Source organism: Etheostoma spectabile, chromosome 2 (assembly GCF_008692095.1).
Source record: "Etheostoma spectabile isolate EspeVRDwgs_2016 chromosome 2, UIUC_Espe_1.0, whole genome shotgun sequence".
NCBI classification, from domain to species: domain Eukaryota; kingdom Metazoa; phylum Chordata; class Actinopteri; order Perciformes; family Percidae; genus Etheostoma; species Etheostoma spectabile.
In genome coordinates, this window is record NC_045734.1 from 25,490,891 (window position 1) to 25,504,947 (window position 14,057).

The following is a 14,057-nucleotide window of genomic DNA, read 5'->3' on the forward strand; positions in this document are numbered from 1 at the left end:
CCCCCAATAAATTAAATTAGTTTTAAACACATCTTTAACATTATGAAACTGTCATTGTTTAGTTACATCTGATGTTTAGCACACTTGCATAATCAAGATGCAACTTGGGGTTCAGCCTCTTGCCCAAGGACACTTCAACATGGGACTGCAGGGCTGGAGATTGAATCACCAACCTTCCAATTAGCAAGCAAGCAAGCTCTCTACCACTGAGCCAAAGCCACCCCTACAAGCAGCCGTAAGTCCGGCAAACAGGTCAGACACAACCAAAACATTGACAGTAACAGGCCCAGTAACATCAATCAGGGTGGAACGTCATGGGGTGACCACGGCTCCGTCATGGCACCCTCTAAGGTACGCCAGAAGACACACACATCTGGGCTAAACCAAGCGAGGAGGGGTCTTAACACAAAGGACCAGAAACAATATTTAAAGGTGGGGAGTGAAAGGCCACCCTCCTCTCTCCTCCTCTGTAAAGTAGACTTATTGAGACGCGGCCACTTGCCTTTCCAGATAAATTTGGATACTTACTTATTTAAATTTGGAAAATATCAAAGTTGGAACCATAGACAACAACTATTTGACAAATTTGGGCCAGGACCTACACCTATGCCATCACTGTCCAGCTGGATTTGTATTAATTAACACATCCAGGTACATTTAATAAGGGGCTTTGCGTGGGTTTTTAAGGTTGCACAAAATGTAGCCTAACACTTACTGTAACATAATAATGTAACTTTTAAACTTTCTTAAATTTCATAGAGTCTTAAGATTTAGGTTTAGAAAACCATCTATGAGACTGTGGATCCCATTTTCAGAGGCAAGCAAATGGTCTTAGATACTGTTTGCTCTCAGTAAAGCAGATTCAATACCCACAGGAGGGGAAAAATAAGGGATGCAAAATTGCTTAATAGCAAAGAATTGCTTTAATGTTCCTGTTGCTGTGTTAAAATTGAAAAACGATGCAAATAAAGAAAGCAGGAGTCAATGAAAGTGCATATGCAAATATGGCAAGCTTGCAGGGAGACTATTATTGCCTGTTATTGCTTTGAAAATGAATGTTTTCCTCATATCTCAGTATTATCTTGGCATTTGGTAACTCGCGGGAAAATCAAATGGGAGCAATAGAAATATCATCGAAGCAATAAAACCATGATTTATTACAGGAGGGCCAATAGGGAAGAAAGTGATGGCACAGTATTTAATCTATGATCACATCATGGGGGATTACACAGACATTTTTTGCATCACATTATTTTTTTCACTCCACACAAGAACAGCTTATTTAAAATATGTCATAATCAAAGTTATTTTAAATATTTGTCGACTGGGGATTACAGTATGCACTCTCATTTAGTTCGGTTGAATCGCACTAGAGTAGGTTTTTCCCCTTGGTGCGGTTTGTTAGGACAGGTGAGAACGCGACAATCGCACTCAGGTGCGCACAAAAAGCGGACCAAACAAGCACACCGAGACCTGCTTGATGAGTTGGTCTCGGTGTGCTTTGCATCAAACTCTGGAGCGGTTTGGCTGTGGTGAGAATGGGATCTGGCCTCAAACCACATCAACTCTATACCTCGCAAGTCTGAGCTAAACGTCTCCTGTAGTCAGGCGTGCTGTGCCATCTGCGAAGAGGCAGAACATGCAACTGGTAGCAGCTTGCATGAAGCATAGCCTACTATACACAGTACATATATATTATATACACAGACACACACACACAAACACACACTTAGCCTCCTTAAAAATGTGTTTTATATATAATAACATGAAACTGACTTTTTGCTTTGACTGACTTTTCGGATCTCTGAGCCGGATTTGGTTGGGGTCCCCACCCGCAATGTGAAGAGTTGCAACTTCACATGGGCCTGGGTCAGATTTAGCTTTCACTGAGACATGTGCATCTCTATTGCCCAGAACAATATCGGTTGCTTTTATCTGGCATTAGTCCAGAGCTGTAACTAAGTCTTGACTAAGAGATAATCATTCTGTTTTAAAACCATGTGTGCCCGAGGAGCGCTACCACACCCATGTGGACTGGTCCCCAGAGAGCTCGCTGCCGGAAAGTGGGAATTTAACTTTGTGCATGTGCAAGTGAACGTGCATATGAATATGCATATAAAGCGATGAATGCATGATCGCGTGGAGGTTGAATTAACCAACAGTAATCAAGGCTGAAGATGTCGTGTTTTTCTTTCTTACTGGAAAAGGGAAACGCCGCCCAGGAGTTTTCAAAATAAGAAGGAAACAGGTGCATTATAAAACGTTTGTGTTTTAGGGGCTCTAAAGAGTCACCCCCAAACGCGCCAAAAGTAATAACATAGTATATGTGGATTTGTCCTAATTATTATAACGTCAATCAATCTAATGGAACTTACAGTTCAGCTTATTTGGTAGGTATTTCCAATAGCTTTGATAGTTTATTTTTAGCATTCAAATGTTAAATGTCTGCATTCACACACACACACACACACACACACCACCACACACACACACACACACACACACACACACCTATAGCAGAGAAAATAACTCCATATTCCCACTAACAAATATAAATCCTGCAAAAAGGCCTCTTCCAGGCACATGTAAGAGCATTCAGTGTCCCTACCCCTCAGCTGGGGAGTCTCTTAGATCTGAGCTCGTCCTTTACTACATTCCCTCTCTCATGCTGCCTTTGAATAATGATTTCAAGTATCATAGGCAAAGTACTGTGAACAAAGGAAAGTGACCACTATGGAGCTCTATTGTTGAGGGATGAGCTACAGAACTACAGTCTAGTCCATTTGATGCTCATGCAGACTGATTTGGAGTGGACGACCCGGTTACGTCACTGCAGTGACGCACGCACTGGGGTGGCAGAACAACAGTGGAGAAGGACTGCTGGCTAGTTGGGTTAGCTTGCTAATTCCACCATCTTTACAGAAAATGCAATGAACAGCCAACTGGTAGGAAGCAAAAATGCATTTAACCATCTGACAACACATATACAGCATACACAAATACTCCAGCACTAAACAAGTTTCACACAGCGGGGCCCTATCTTGCACCCAGCGCTTGTCTTTGCTGTTTTAAGACCGACACAGCTGTTATTTTCCCATCCCACCTGCACCTGCGCCCATCTGTGCGCCGACGGCCGTGCTGGTCTTACAGGGAGGTGTGTTCAGGTGTTTTCTTGGCGTGTTGCTATAGCAATGCGCTAAGGTACAAAAGCGCCTGGCTTTTAAAGGGAATGGGAGATGACCTCTGATTGGTCTATTGCATGTTAAGTCAAAAACACACGTATGAATTAATGAAGACACTAAGTACAAAACCTTTTGAGGGTTTTGAGCCACGCGCCCGGACCCTAGGAACTAGGAAAAAGTGGATTTGGACACGCCCTACACGCACGTGTGCCATGCACTTTACACCGTGCACTATGAAATAGGGCCCGAGATCCGAGGTTTTCAGTGGGCACGAAAAACCGAGGCACTGTACATCAGCTAGTTAATTAGCTAATGATAAGACATGTCTGGATATTGAGTGCTAGATTTGGAGGGGGGGTGATTAAAAAAGCTTCTGGTCTGCAAAACCAGAAGAAACAGAAGAAGCATAAAGTCTGATTCCCTCTAAAGCAATGATATCAAGCTGCATGTTGATGAGGCTTTCACTGGCTGTAATGATCCTTTTGAAGTTGAACTGTGAAAAACTGAACTAGAGCGCACCCCCTTGTGAAGATAGAACACGCAGAGATTCATACACTGATCGTTGTGCTGCCAGAGGCAAGGCCTTGATTTTAAAGGCCACTTTGGAGATCCAGTAGCTGATGGAAAGGAGCTAATGTGTGATGTTGAGGCTCTTTGAAGAGAGTCCGCAATCCACAGTCACTTGGCAGAGACGTTTCATGAAAGACAATTATTTCTGTATCACAATGGGTGCAATAGTATATTTTAACACAGTCACAAACTGAAAGTCCAAATGCTTTCCTTCATGCCGTCTTATTTCTTTAAATACTGTCCGATTTATATGAACACTGAACTATCCAGCATTTTGGCTTTAGCAAGCAATGTGCTGTGGACAGCAAAGATGAGCAGATATAGTGGATGGTATGCGACAAAGATCATATATATATATATATATAACACTTATCATGTCACCTGCACACATCAGGGGGCACTGTCATGCAGTGTGATACTCTTCTGAAGTGTAATATTTGCATCCAGCTAATTTTCATTCTCTTTTGTTTCCAAGGTGACATTTTTGTCAGTTTTTGAAAATATATTTCTTTCTTCATTTTAAAGAAAACTTTGTTCACCCAATAACCAACAACTTCTAACAATAGTCAAATGTTTAACATAATCTCCTCCAATCAGCTGAAAATAATTAATAAAAATGGCTAGAATAGAAATCAATTTTGAGTCTGAATGCAACCACTTGTGTCTCGATAAGTATGAAAAGCAAGAGTGCTACTCCTGAATATGTTGGAAATCCATTGCTGTATGTTATGTAGGAGCAAGACTCAACTCAGTGAACTCACCATGATGTGTTCAATGAGTACCATTGACTTTATAATGGTGATGCATTCATTGATGCCTTATAGTCTGTTTACATGTCAAGACAATATTGAGGTTTTTTCCTATGATTTAAGACAACCCACTAAAGCTTTTTACACATTAGCGCCCCTACTAGTGTCAGGAAACCATGTTCAAACCAGAGAGCGCAAAGGTTGTGTTATAAACACGAACAATTTGTCAAACAGTCCCAGTGTGGTTATGTTTAAGCACCAACACGCAATAGTTAAGTTAACCCTCATGTTGTCCTCATGTTGTCCCCATGTTGTCCTCATGTTGTCCTCATGTTGTCCTCATGTTGTCCTATATCAGTGTTCTTTTTAATTCCCCAAAATAACATGATTGATTCCACACAACACTCTTTGCCAAGTACAAATTTTTGGGTTAATTTTGGGTCTTATTCAATTTTATAGCATTTGAAAACAAACTGAAGTGGTTTTGAAATAGTGTTGAGTAAAAGTTGACATATTCCAGTCTGTGATTATCATCAACATCCATTCCTGTAATTTTAGTCTCAATAATTCCTAATTCCTGCTTTTCTAACTCAAACATCAGGTATAATTTCCTATAAATGAGGCTTATTGTCCATAAATTCCAAAAATAACTGTAAAACTGAAGTTAACAAGTGTTGAAAATGTCAAAAAAAAGTGACAAACATTGAATAAAAAGCGTCAATTTTGATGGGAAGACAACACAAGGGTTAAGAGAGAGATTTTGGTTTGGGTTGTTCTGTAAAGTCCTGTGTTTGTTTGACGCATCCACAACCTCAACCTGCCTCCTAAGAGGAAAATGTGGCGCTCTTACAATAAACTTTGTCACCTGAACAAGATGCGTTCAATGCATCTTATAGAACACATATTCATCTTTTACACCAGTCACGTCCTGGCTTAGATTTTACGCCCATCACTGCAACCCAAAGCATCTTTTGAGGCTATTTTCCTCCAACTTATCGAGTAGCTCCATTGAGTTTGTATTGGGCTATAAGGCAGTGGCCAGACACTTGTGATTGCACAGCAGTCCTGTGGATTATCACATCCAGTGTGATGCTGATGGAGGACTGGAGCTGCTGCTGTGGAGCTGCTGACACGCTGCTTCAGCTGTTCTAGACAAGCTGTTGGTTCAGCACCACGCTGTCAAAGTAAGTAGGAAAAAGCGAGGGGTGAATTGTTTCGGGTGGTAGCCAGAGGATCCAATATGGTATATAATATATATAACATATAATATGATGGAAGGCAGGTTTGTGTAACAGATCCGTGAGCTTGGAGGATCATCAGAAACAAACAATCCTTCATCTAAAACACTAAGCAGTTTCTAATGCAATGAGTTAGGATGAGATTTTACAGTTTTGGAGGTGTTTCACACAGGAATGTAGAAATATTTGGTGGTATGGACATGTCATGTTGATAATAAGTCCTGATGATGAGTCCTAGTGGGGCATCATCGGTGGCGTGTTTGGTATCATCCACCAGATTTTTTCTGACAGGTGAGCAGGGTTTTTTTTCAGGTGCTAATAGGACTGAGTGTTGCCAAATTCTACTTCTACTCCGCTACTCTGTTCCCAGTTCAGTTTTAGGCCTGCTGCTCCTAGCTAGCTGTCGGTACACGATCCGTCCTGCCTGCAAGATCCATTCTGCCCGTGTGCAATGTGTTTGCGCATACGCAGATGATGTCATGATGAACGCGGATTGACGACTCTGCACGATCTGTTCCCATAGACAGTTAAAGAAAGTCTGTTAGCCTCCACCGGGAAGCTAACGTTAGTTTAGATAAAAGCTAATTCAGCTAACCGCTAGCTGAGACCGCATGTAAAATACCCTCAAAACTTAAAATAACCGTTTAAATATATAACAGCTGTTACTTGTGCTCAATTAAAAACTAATCAGTCCATACTTGTCTTTATTGTTACTATGAAGTCTTAATTTAGCTGGAGCTGCTTTTCTCGCTGTTTAGTTTGAGTAAAATTATTTTAGGCTGAATCAAGCTGTTAGCTAGTGGTTAGCTGAAACAGCTGTTAGCTAAACTAGCGTCGTTAGCTTTCCGGTGGAGGCTAACAGCAGACCGCCACTGTGGACCAGATCGTGCAGTGCCGTAAATCCTCGTATGATATCATCTGCACATGTGCAGATCGGATCGTGCAGGCAGGACGGATCGTGTACTGACACCAGCTTCTCTGTTCTCCCCCCCCCCCTTTCTTTCTGTCCTGATTGCAGGAGTGGAGTCTGGTGTGCAGGAGTCAGGGTTCCAGCTGCCTCTCATCTACCACAATCAACCAACCTCTGCTTCATATCCTCCGTCATTAGGCTTGTTGGAGATGAGCCAGGTTTCTGCAGAATGGATCGCCAGCGATCGTCGCCTGGTGCATTCTGGGTAGATTTGTGTCCGACTTGACGTCGTGCACACGTAGGTAACGTCAACCTCACGGGATCAAGGCGGTCGCAGGTCTGAGACGCAGGCAGCGCGGTGGCTTTTCAGCTGTTGTTAATTAAAATCAGCACCAGGTCGCATGTAGAGCCGTTTGACAGCGACTCCGTCATGATTAAAACATCTGGGAGGAGAACCAGCTGATCTATGGGGCTGATGACAGGTCATTAAATTGGAATTCGCACCACAGTGTTTCTGTCACTTCCTGTTCAGCCTGAAGGCGGCTGGACTCGGCAGGAAGCTGTCCGACTTCAGAGCAGATTTTTGTCCCCCCCCCCCCACTTGTCCAGTCTACAGCTCATCTCGAACGAGCCTATTCTTCTACCCTGCATCACGTCATAGTCGAGACAACCACAGTTAGCCTGGCTACTGACAAACTTGCTATTTTTTTAGTCATTTGTATGTTTTATTTTTTATTTTTTTCCTAATTCTCTTTATTCATCAGGGACCGTGCGCAGTTTAAGTCCTGTATATGAGTTAGCTATACAGCTAATTTACATCTGTGGTCCCTGGGCAAGGGAGATAAAAGGACAATATACCCAATGTAGACAATACTATCAAAACAAATAGATGAACAACAACCTATAACAAACATTACAAACCGTATAAACCAGTATATAAAATACACATTCAATGTTATAAACAGATCATTGATCACGTAGTGTATTCGCCTTCAGCCAAGTCTTTAAGGACATTTTAAAACTGCTACGACTCACACAATCTCCAATGTGAAGTTCCACTTTTCTACCATAGTAAGTGAGAAAGCTGATTGACCAAATCTAGTCTTCCTACATTGAGAGTAGCAGTCACCTCTTACAGAAGCCCTTACATTATTACATTACTTACAGTATCTGTACTCCTACTTGAGTACGGGAAGTGAGTACTTTTGTCACTTCTGACAGAATGTGTGTAATATGACTGTATGTAAACCAGGTCACTTCGTGCACACCACTCTCGGTTTGCGGAGGCTTTCTTCATTTTCTCTTTCCTTTGTTTTCCCAGACCCAGCCCTGTGCTGTGTCTCCAGGAAATTAACAACAGACACACATTTAACGCCTTTTGGAATGTAACAATGATATGTTCAACAAGGGAAGCAACTATATTAGTATCTGAATTTTAATATTTAAGAAGTGTACTACGTCTTCCACAGATCTTTTGCGATGCTTGCAAAGGGAAACAACGACTGAATGAACAAAGATCACCAACTTAACATGGTTTTGCAGCTGTAGATGATACAGTGCGAGTGAACACAGCTGAAGTCATTTTGGGTATCAGTCTGTAACATATTTAATTCACCATATAAAGGGCTGTTGGCCTGGAATAACTATGTATTTCATTTAACACAACAGTGATTATTTGTAAGGCAATATTCCCCCAGCACCAACGTGCAATGAATTTGAACATTACATTTCAGTGTGTCAGTGAAGGCCTAAGTGCGGCTTTGTGGGTATTGTATGCTAACGCTGTACACTAATAGATTCATGGGCTTCCATCTTTTTTCTGATTGGGGATATTAGTAACCTTTCCCTTTGGGACACCTTATAAAGCAGCTGTGTAACAGCCACACTATAACTATTTACAGCAGCAGCATTCAGCATTTGATGTGACCACAAAACACAAGCACATTTCCCAGAATTCAATCCAGCAACCGTTTCACCCAAAGAACGTGAAAACAAAATTTTCCTCTCAGGACCCCCCCCCACACACACACACACACAAGCTCCCAACGCCATAAAGGATGCTGATTATGTTAGCTAAACTGTTATTGCCTCAATACTATTACCCCTAACTCCCATGGGGATTTCCTGTTAATAGAAAGCTGTGTAGCTCAGTGTGCTTTATCCATGTGTGTGTGCATGTGTGTATTTGTGTGTGTGTTTGGACAACTATGTACTGCATACCTATGACTAATATGTGTTTGTTTGCATATATTTGCCATCATTATTTCCTGGCCGCAGGCCATTCTACACAATAACATATTACCATTTTGTATGGAGTTAATTATAAAAGATAGATTATTTTCTGCTATTGAATAAGCATGAAGTCCAGTGGGTTAATGGGCAATTTTTGGATTTTCCATTGACATTCTTTGGACAAATGAGCTTGGGTGTTATGATTTCACAGGTTAAAAAAAAAAAGGCCAATTTAGTGTAGTGTATCAGAATTGACCTTATCTTACCGTATATTCAGAATTTCATAAATCCACAAGAAATAGCTGTTCATTATAATTTTAATTTGACACTCCAGTGGTGTGTGTCCTGGTGAACTTCCTATTACAGAATCATAATTAATCATTGTGCGTGAGTGAGTGTGTGTGTGTGCGTGTGTGTCTGTTTTAATATTTCCCAAATAAGTAATCGACTTGCCACCGTATAAGTCGTTTGGTAAAAGGTCTCCTGGGACGTCCACAGCCAGCCACACACGTTGGTAGTGAACTGTGTCCCCCATGCTGCAGCCTGGGGGGGGGGGGTGTAGTTGCTGGAGTAAAAGGTACCCGGACACTCACACCGCCACCGACTGGAGCGTCTAACGTTACCGCAAGTCATTCATATTCAGTGGAAGCTCAGCTGCAAAGAGGCAAACCTGTCGACGTCGCGTTTTGGGCGATTTGAGCGTGAATCGTAAAGTTGAAATTTTTCAACTTGATGGTAATGAGCTACAACGCGGTTCTTGGCTCTTGGTGGGCGGTGTCTGGCGACCGGTTGGGGTTTTCTATCAAGCAGCAAAAAAAGATAATGTCAACATTGCAGCGTCCTGCGACGTGACTATCGTGCATTCGCACGTTGACATCTCGATGCTAAAACACAGTATCGTTCAGCACTAGCCTAAACCCTTCTCTGGTAGTTCCCAGCCTTCTTCCCCGTCGGCTACACTCCATCCTGCTGGACTCCATCCTGCTGGACTCAAGCCTGCTGGACTCCATCCTGCTAGACTCCATCCTGCTAGACTCCAGCCTGCTAGACTCTAGCCTGCTACACTCCAGCCTGCTAGACTATAGCCTGCTACACTCCAGCCTGCTACACTCCAGCCTGCTACACTCCAGCCTGCTACACTCCAGCCTGCTACACTCCAGCCTGCTACACTCCATCCTGCTACACTCCAGCCTGCTAGACTCCAGCCTGCTGGACTCCAGCCGACACCCTGGCCTGCTCGCAACCAGACTCCATTTTGGCCTAGGGGAATACATTCAGTTGAATCATTGTCCACTGGCTCTGACTCTGAAGTCTTAGAGCTGTCTCCTTTCCTGAAGATTTGCCTGGCTGCTTCCCCCAGAGCATCTATCTAGGGATCTGAGCCCCTATAGAAAGCCTAGGTCTCGAAAAAACGTTGATCCGCTACGCTGCCCAGCAACACAGAGACTTTGATGGTTTCAGAGCTGCAGCAAAAGCTTAGTGGATCGACTCTTAAAGGCCTCATTTTATTTAATAACTAAACCATTTTGTAACCACAGTTTTAAGCTGCTGCTTAAAACTAAACAACAAAAACTCCACCACCTCCTGATGGTGTTGTTCTTTCATAATCAGGACGTTGTGTAGAATTATGATGTAGTATCTGATCATCATGGTTTAGGGTTTTCTTTACCTTTTAATTACATTTACTTAATCTATTTAGGATAAATGCACTCAGTGTCAGCTTTCCAGGGAGTCCTGGGTTCATGCATCCTAGCATGCTGTTGATCTAGTGTCTAGATTTTGGTTTATCTGAAAAATACTTGAATCCACCTTTGAAAAACCTTTTTAATGGCTGACCATGGGCAACCATTAGAGGCTGGTGGTGGAGCGGACCTAAACAGATTAGTCAGGCTTGGGGGCAGTTTCACAGATGCTTTTGAAGACTGTCTCAACAGTTAGCCTACTTTGATTCTGCCCACAACACGATGGATTTTACAGCCATTATTGTGACTTGGAGTACGGCTTATTATAAGATTTGGAGAAATTTCATTTGGACTAATATTGTTTTGGTACAAAAATATTTTTATTTTACTTAATGTTTGTTTAAGATAAATTTCAATATCAGTTGCACTTTTGATATGAGGACACGTCTGTTGTTTTGCACAGTTTATACAAATTAAGGAATATTTTTCAGTCATTTGTCTGTAGCTCATTCTGTTAAACAAGAACTTAAAAAATCATGAATCCCATCGAGTCCTGAGTGTGTCGTTACATCCCTGTTGCTGACGTAGCTACACCTCTTCAGGTGACCGAGCTACTTGGTGTAGCGCTGTGCTAATCTCAGCCACATGTGCTAGCGATGACGGTGTCACTGAAGGGCAACGGTGCCTGCAATTATTGTAATATTTTTAAATTACAGCTTTTACTGTACTCATTTTAGGCCTGGAAGAGGATGCATTCTGCCACTTTAGATGTAGATGTTTTTTCACTGCCAATTAAAGTATTACAGTAATAACCGTGGATCATGAATTCAACCGCGCTAAGATGAAGAGCAGAGACATCGGTGCATTACAGAGATCAGCAGGGGACGTCTTCAGCTCCTTCACACAAATGTCCTTGGACATGACTATTAACCTCTCTCTCTCTCTCCCTCTCTCTCTCTCCATTCTTCCTCACAGCTCTTAATCTCCCACAGTTCCTCCTTCAGGTTCAGAGGAAACTCTCATCTTGCCTAATGATACAAGCTAATTGTTTTTAAATGTTTTTTGTGCTGGTGCACCTTCTCTCACTTTAACACTTTAACTCTGTTATCTTCGTTGGACCATGAAGAAGAAAAAAAAAAAAAAAAACATTTCCACGCGCTGGTCAGCCGTACGAATCAATAGATCTAAATCCAATTCCAGGGTTACTCCCGGTGCTTTGGGCTGTCTGTTTCCAGCCTGCACATGAAACCATTGGTGCTGCCACGTGCTCAGTTTGGTTTAACCCTTGTGTTGCCTTCCAGTCAAAATTGAAAAATCAACACTTTTGTTGATGCTTTTTATTGAAGTTTTTAACTTTTTCTTATTTTTTTGTCCCTTTTTTCAACACTTTTGACGTTTCAATGATTGTCATTTTTGACGTTTTCAACACTACATAACACTAACTTATTAACTTTAGTTTTACAGTTATTTTTGGAATTTATGGATTATAAACCTCATTTATAGGAAATTACACCTAATGTTTGAGTTAGAAAAGCAGAAATTTGGAATTATTGAGACTAAAATTAAAGGAATTGATGTTGATGATAATCACAGACTGGAATATGTCAACTTTTACTCAATACTATTTCAAAAACACTTCCATTTGTTTTCAAATGCTATAAAATTGAATAAGACGCCCCAAAAATTTATGAAAGTAGAGATTGCCAAAGAGCAATGTGTAAAATCAATCATGTTATTTTGGGAACTTAAAAAGAACATTGATATTGGTAAACGGGTCAATTTGACCCAAGGACAACATGAGGACAACATGAGGGTTCAACTCTCCTATGAACCTCCATGCAACGCTGACATTGCATGTCATGCCAAATGGAACAGAAGGCACAGTTAGTTGTTTCTTCACTTAGCCACAGCACATCAAGTGGAAGACAACACTTTAGCCGTTTTCTTTGTTTATGACTATAATTTCTTCTACTGTGCATCCCAGTTCCATATGGCACAGTGTAACTATTCCATATCTCCTGCGTAGAACGTGACATTATCCTTTATTACTTGCCTTGTTGGCAGTGACACAAGACAGAGGCAGCGCCAAGAAACAGTGCATAGAAACAATGCTTGTAAGATGAAAGGAACAAATAAAGTGGTGGGGGGGGAAGAGGAGGGAAGAAAGTGTTTTTTTTTTCACGGCTTTTTAATTTCATCTGGGATCACTGAGCGTGATGAGCTTAGTCGTGTTATGAGTCCCTCCACGTGGGCTTCTCCAGCACACCCCCACGCTCTGATGGAGCTCCATGAATTCCCCTTATTGCGGTTTAATGAAGATGGGTACCCAAACAAATGAGCAGCCTCTGCCTGGCTCAGCACCGCGGGTTCTCATTAATCCGGATACAGAGATGCTGATGGCACTCATTTTTCAGACTAAGCGGTGTCTGCTTCTCACCGCTTTGCGGCACTCCCACAACAAGAGCGAGTTGCAATCACGAGAACCCGCCCAGAGGCAAAAAGGATTGTAGTGTTCATGTCACACCTGGTCTGTTGAGCTCGTTCCCTCACTACTGCAAAATCTCCCCCTACTATCCCCATCTGGGTCTGTAAGGAAAGTACAAAGTGGTGAAGAGTCTGCTTCAGTATTAAAGGGAAGCTAACGAGAGACATAAATGCAAATTATATTTAAAACAACACGTCTTTACAATGCAGCCTTAATTTGCAGTGGAACTGTTTTTAATTCAAATTCAGGCTGTATCTGTGTGACTGCTGCGTTAGAGGGAATGGGAATTAGATTGCTGGTAAACACAACAGTGGTACAATGTGGCTCTTATGCAGAACAAGGTTAGTCAGCCACACAGCATGGTGTACATGGAGCTACTGCATGCATTAAAGAATACAGAGGGGCATGAAACACAACCACAGGGCATATATTCACACGGTAGGTGCTTGTTATGTTAACGTAACACATTTACAGTTATTCAACTACACAATAGCACACAGAACAACTAGCAGGGCGGGGATTAGTAGGTACTGTTAAACCTCTCAGTCCCAGCAGCATGTTGTTGCATCCATCTCTGGACCTGTTCCTCCATCTTGCTTCTTTGAGGAACCGTTTCGCCAGTCCCTCACAAGTTTCTCACTCACTCTAAACTTTTTGTCTGCTGCTTGAGTACTGTTTTTTTGGCTGCAGTTTGTGATCTGCAGACAGTGTGTTCACTCTTTCTCAGTTGTTTTTAGGAGCAGCATAGAGTTGTCACCAGCCTAGAGCGCCTCTCATGGCTGTAGACGGTAATGTTTTCTGTATGAATTAACATTTAAAAACATGTTAAATTATATATATTTTCGTATAAGACTCATTGGACTATAAGTCGCAGAAAAAGCCAAACTATGAAAAAAATTGACTTATAGTCCGTAAAATCCAGTAAGTAATGTGTAGGTGGATGGCCAAAGTGGCCAGCAGTTCAGGAGAGTGATGGCAGTGGGAATGAAGCGGTTCTTGTGTCTGGTGG

General features: G+C 41.9%; 1 long non-coding RNA gene across 1 annotated transcript in view; it reads right to left on the reverse strand.

The window, feature by feature from the left end:
* The window catches only part of LOC116697692 (uncharacterized), a 21,871-nt gene extending 10,754 nt beyond the window's left edge, over positions 1 to 11,117 (reverse strand). The window contains exon 1 of the long non-coding RNA XR_004334031.1: positions 10,953 to 11,117. This is a non-coding gene — a long non-coding RNA (uncharacterized LOC116697692). The remainder of the gene's footprint in view (positions 1 to 10,952) is intronic.
* Positions 11,118 to 14,057: the final 2,940 nt, after the last annotated feature.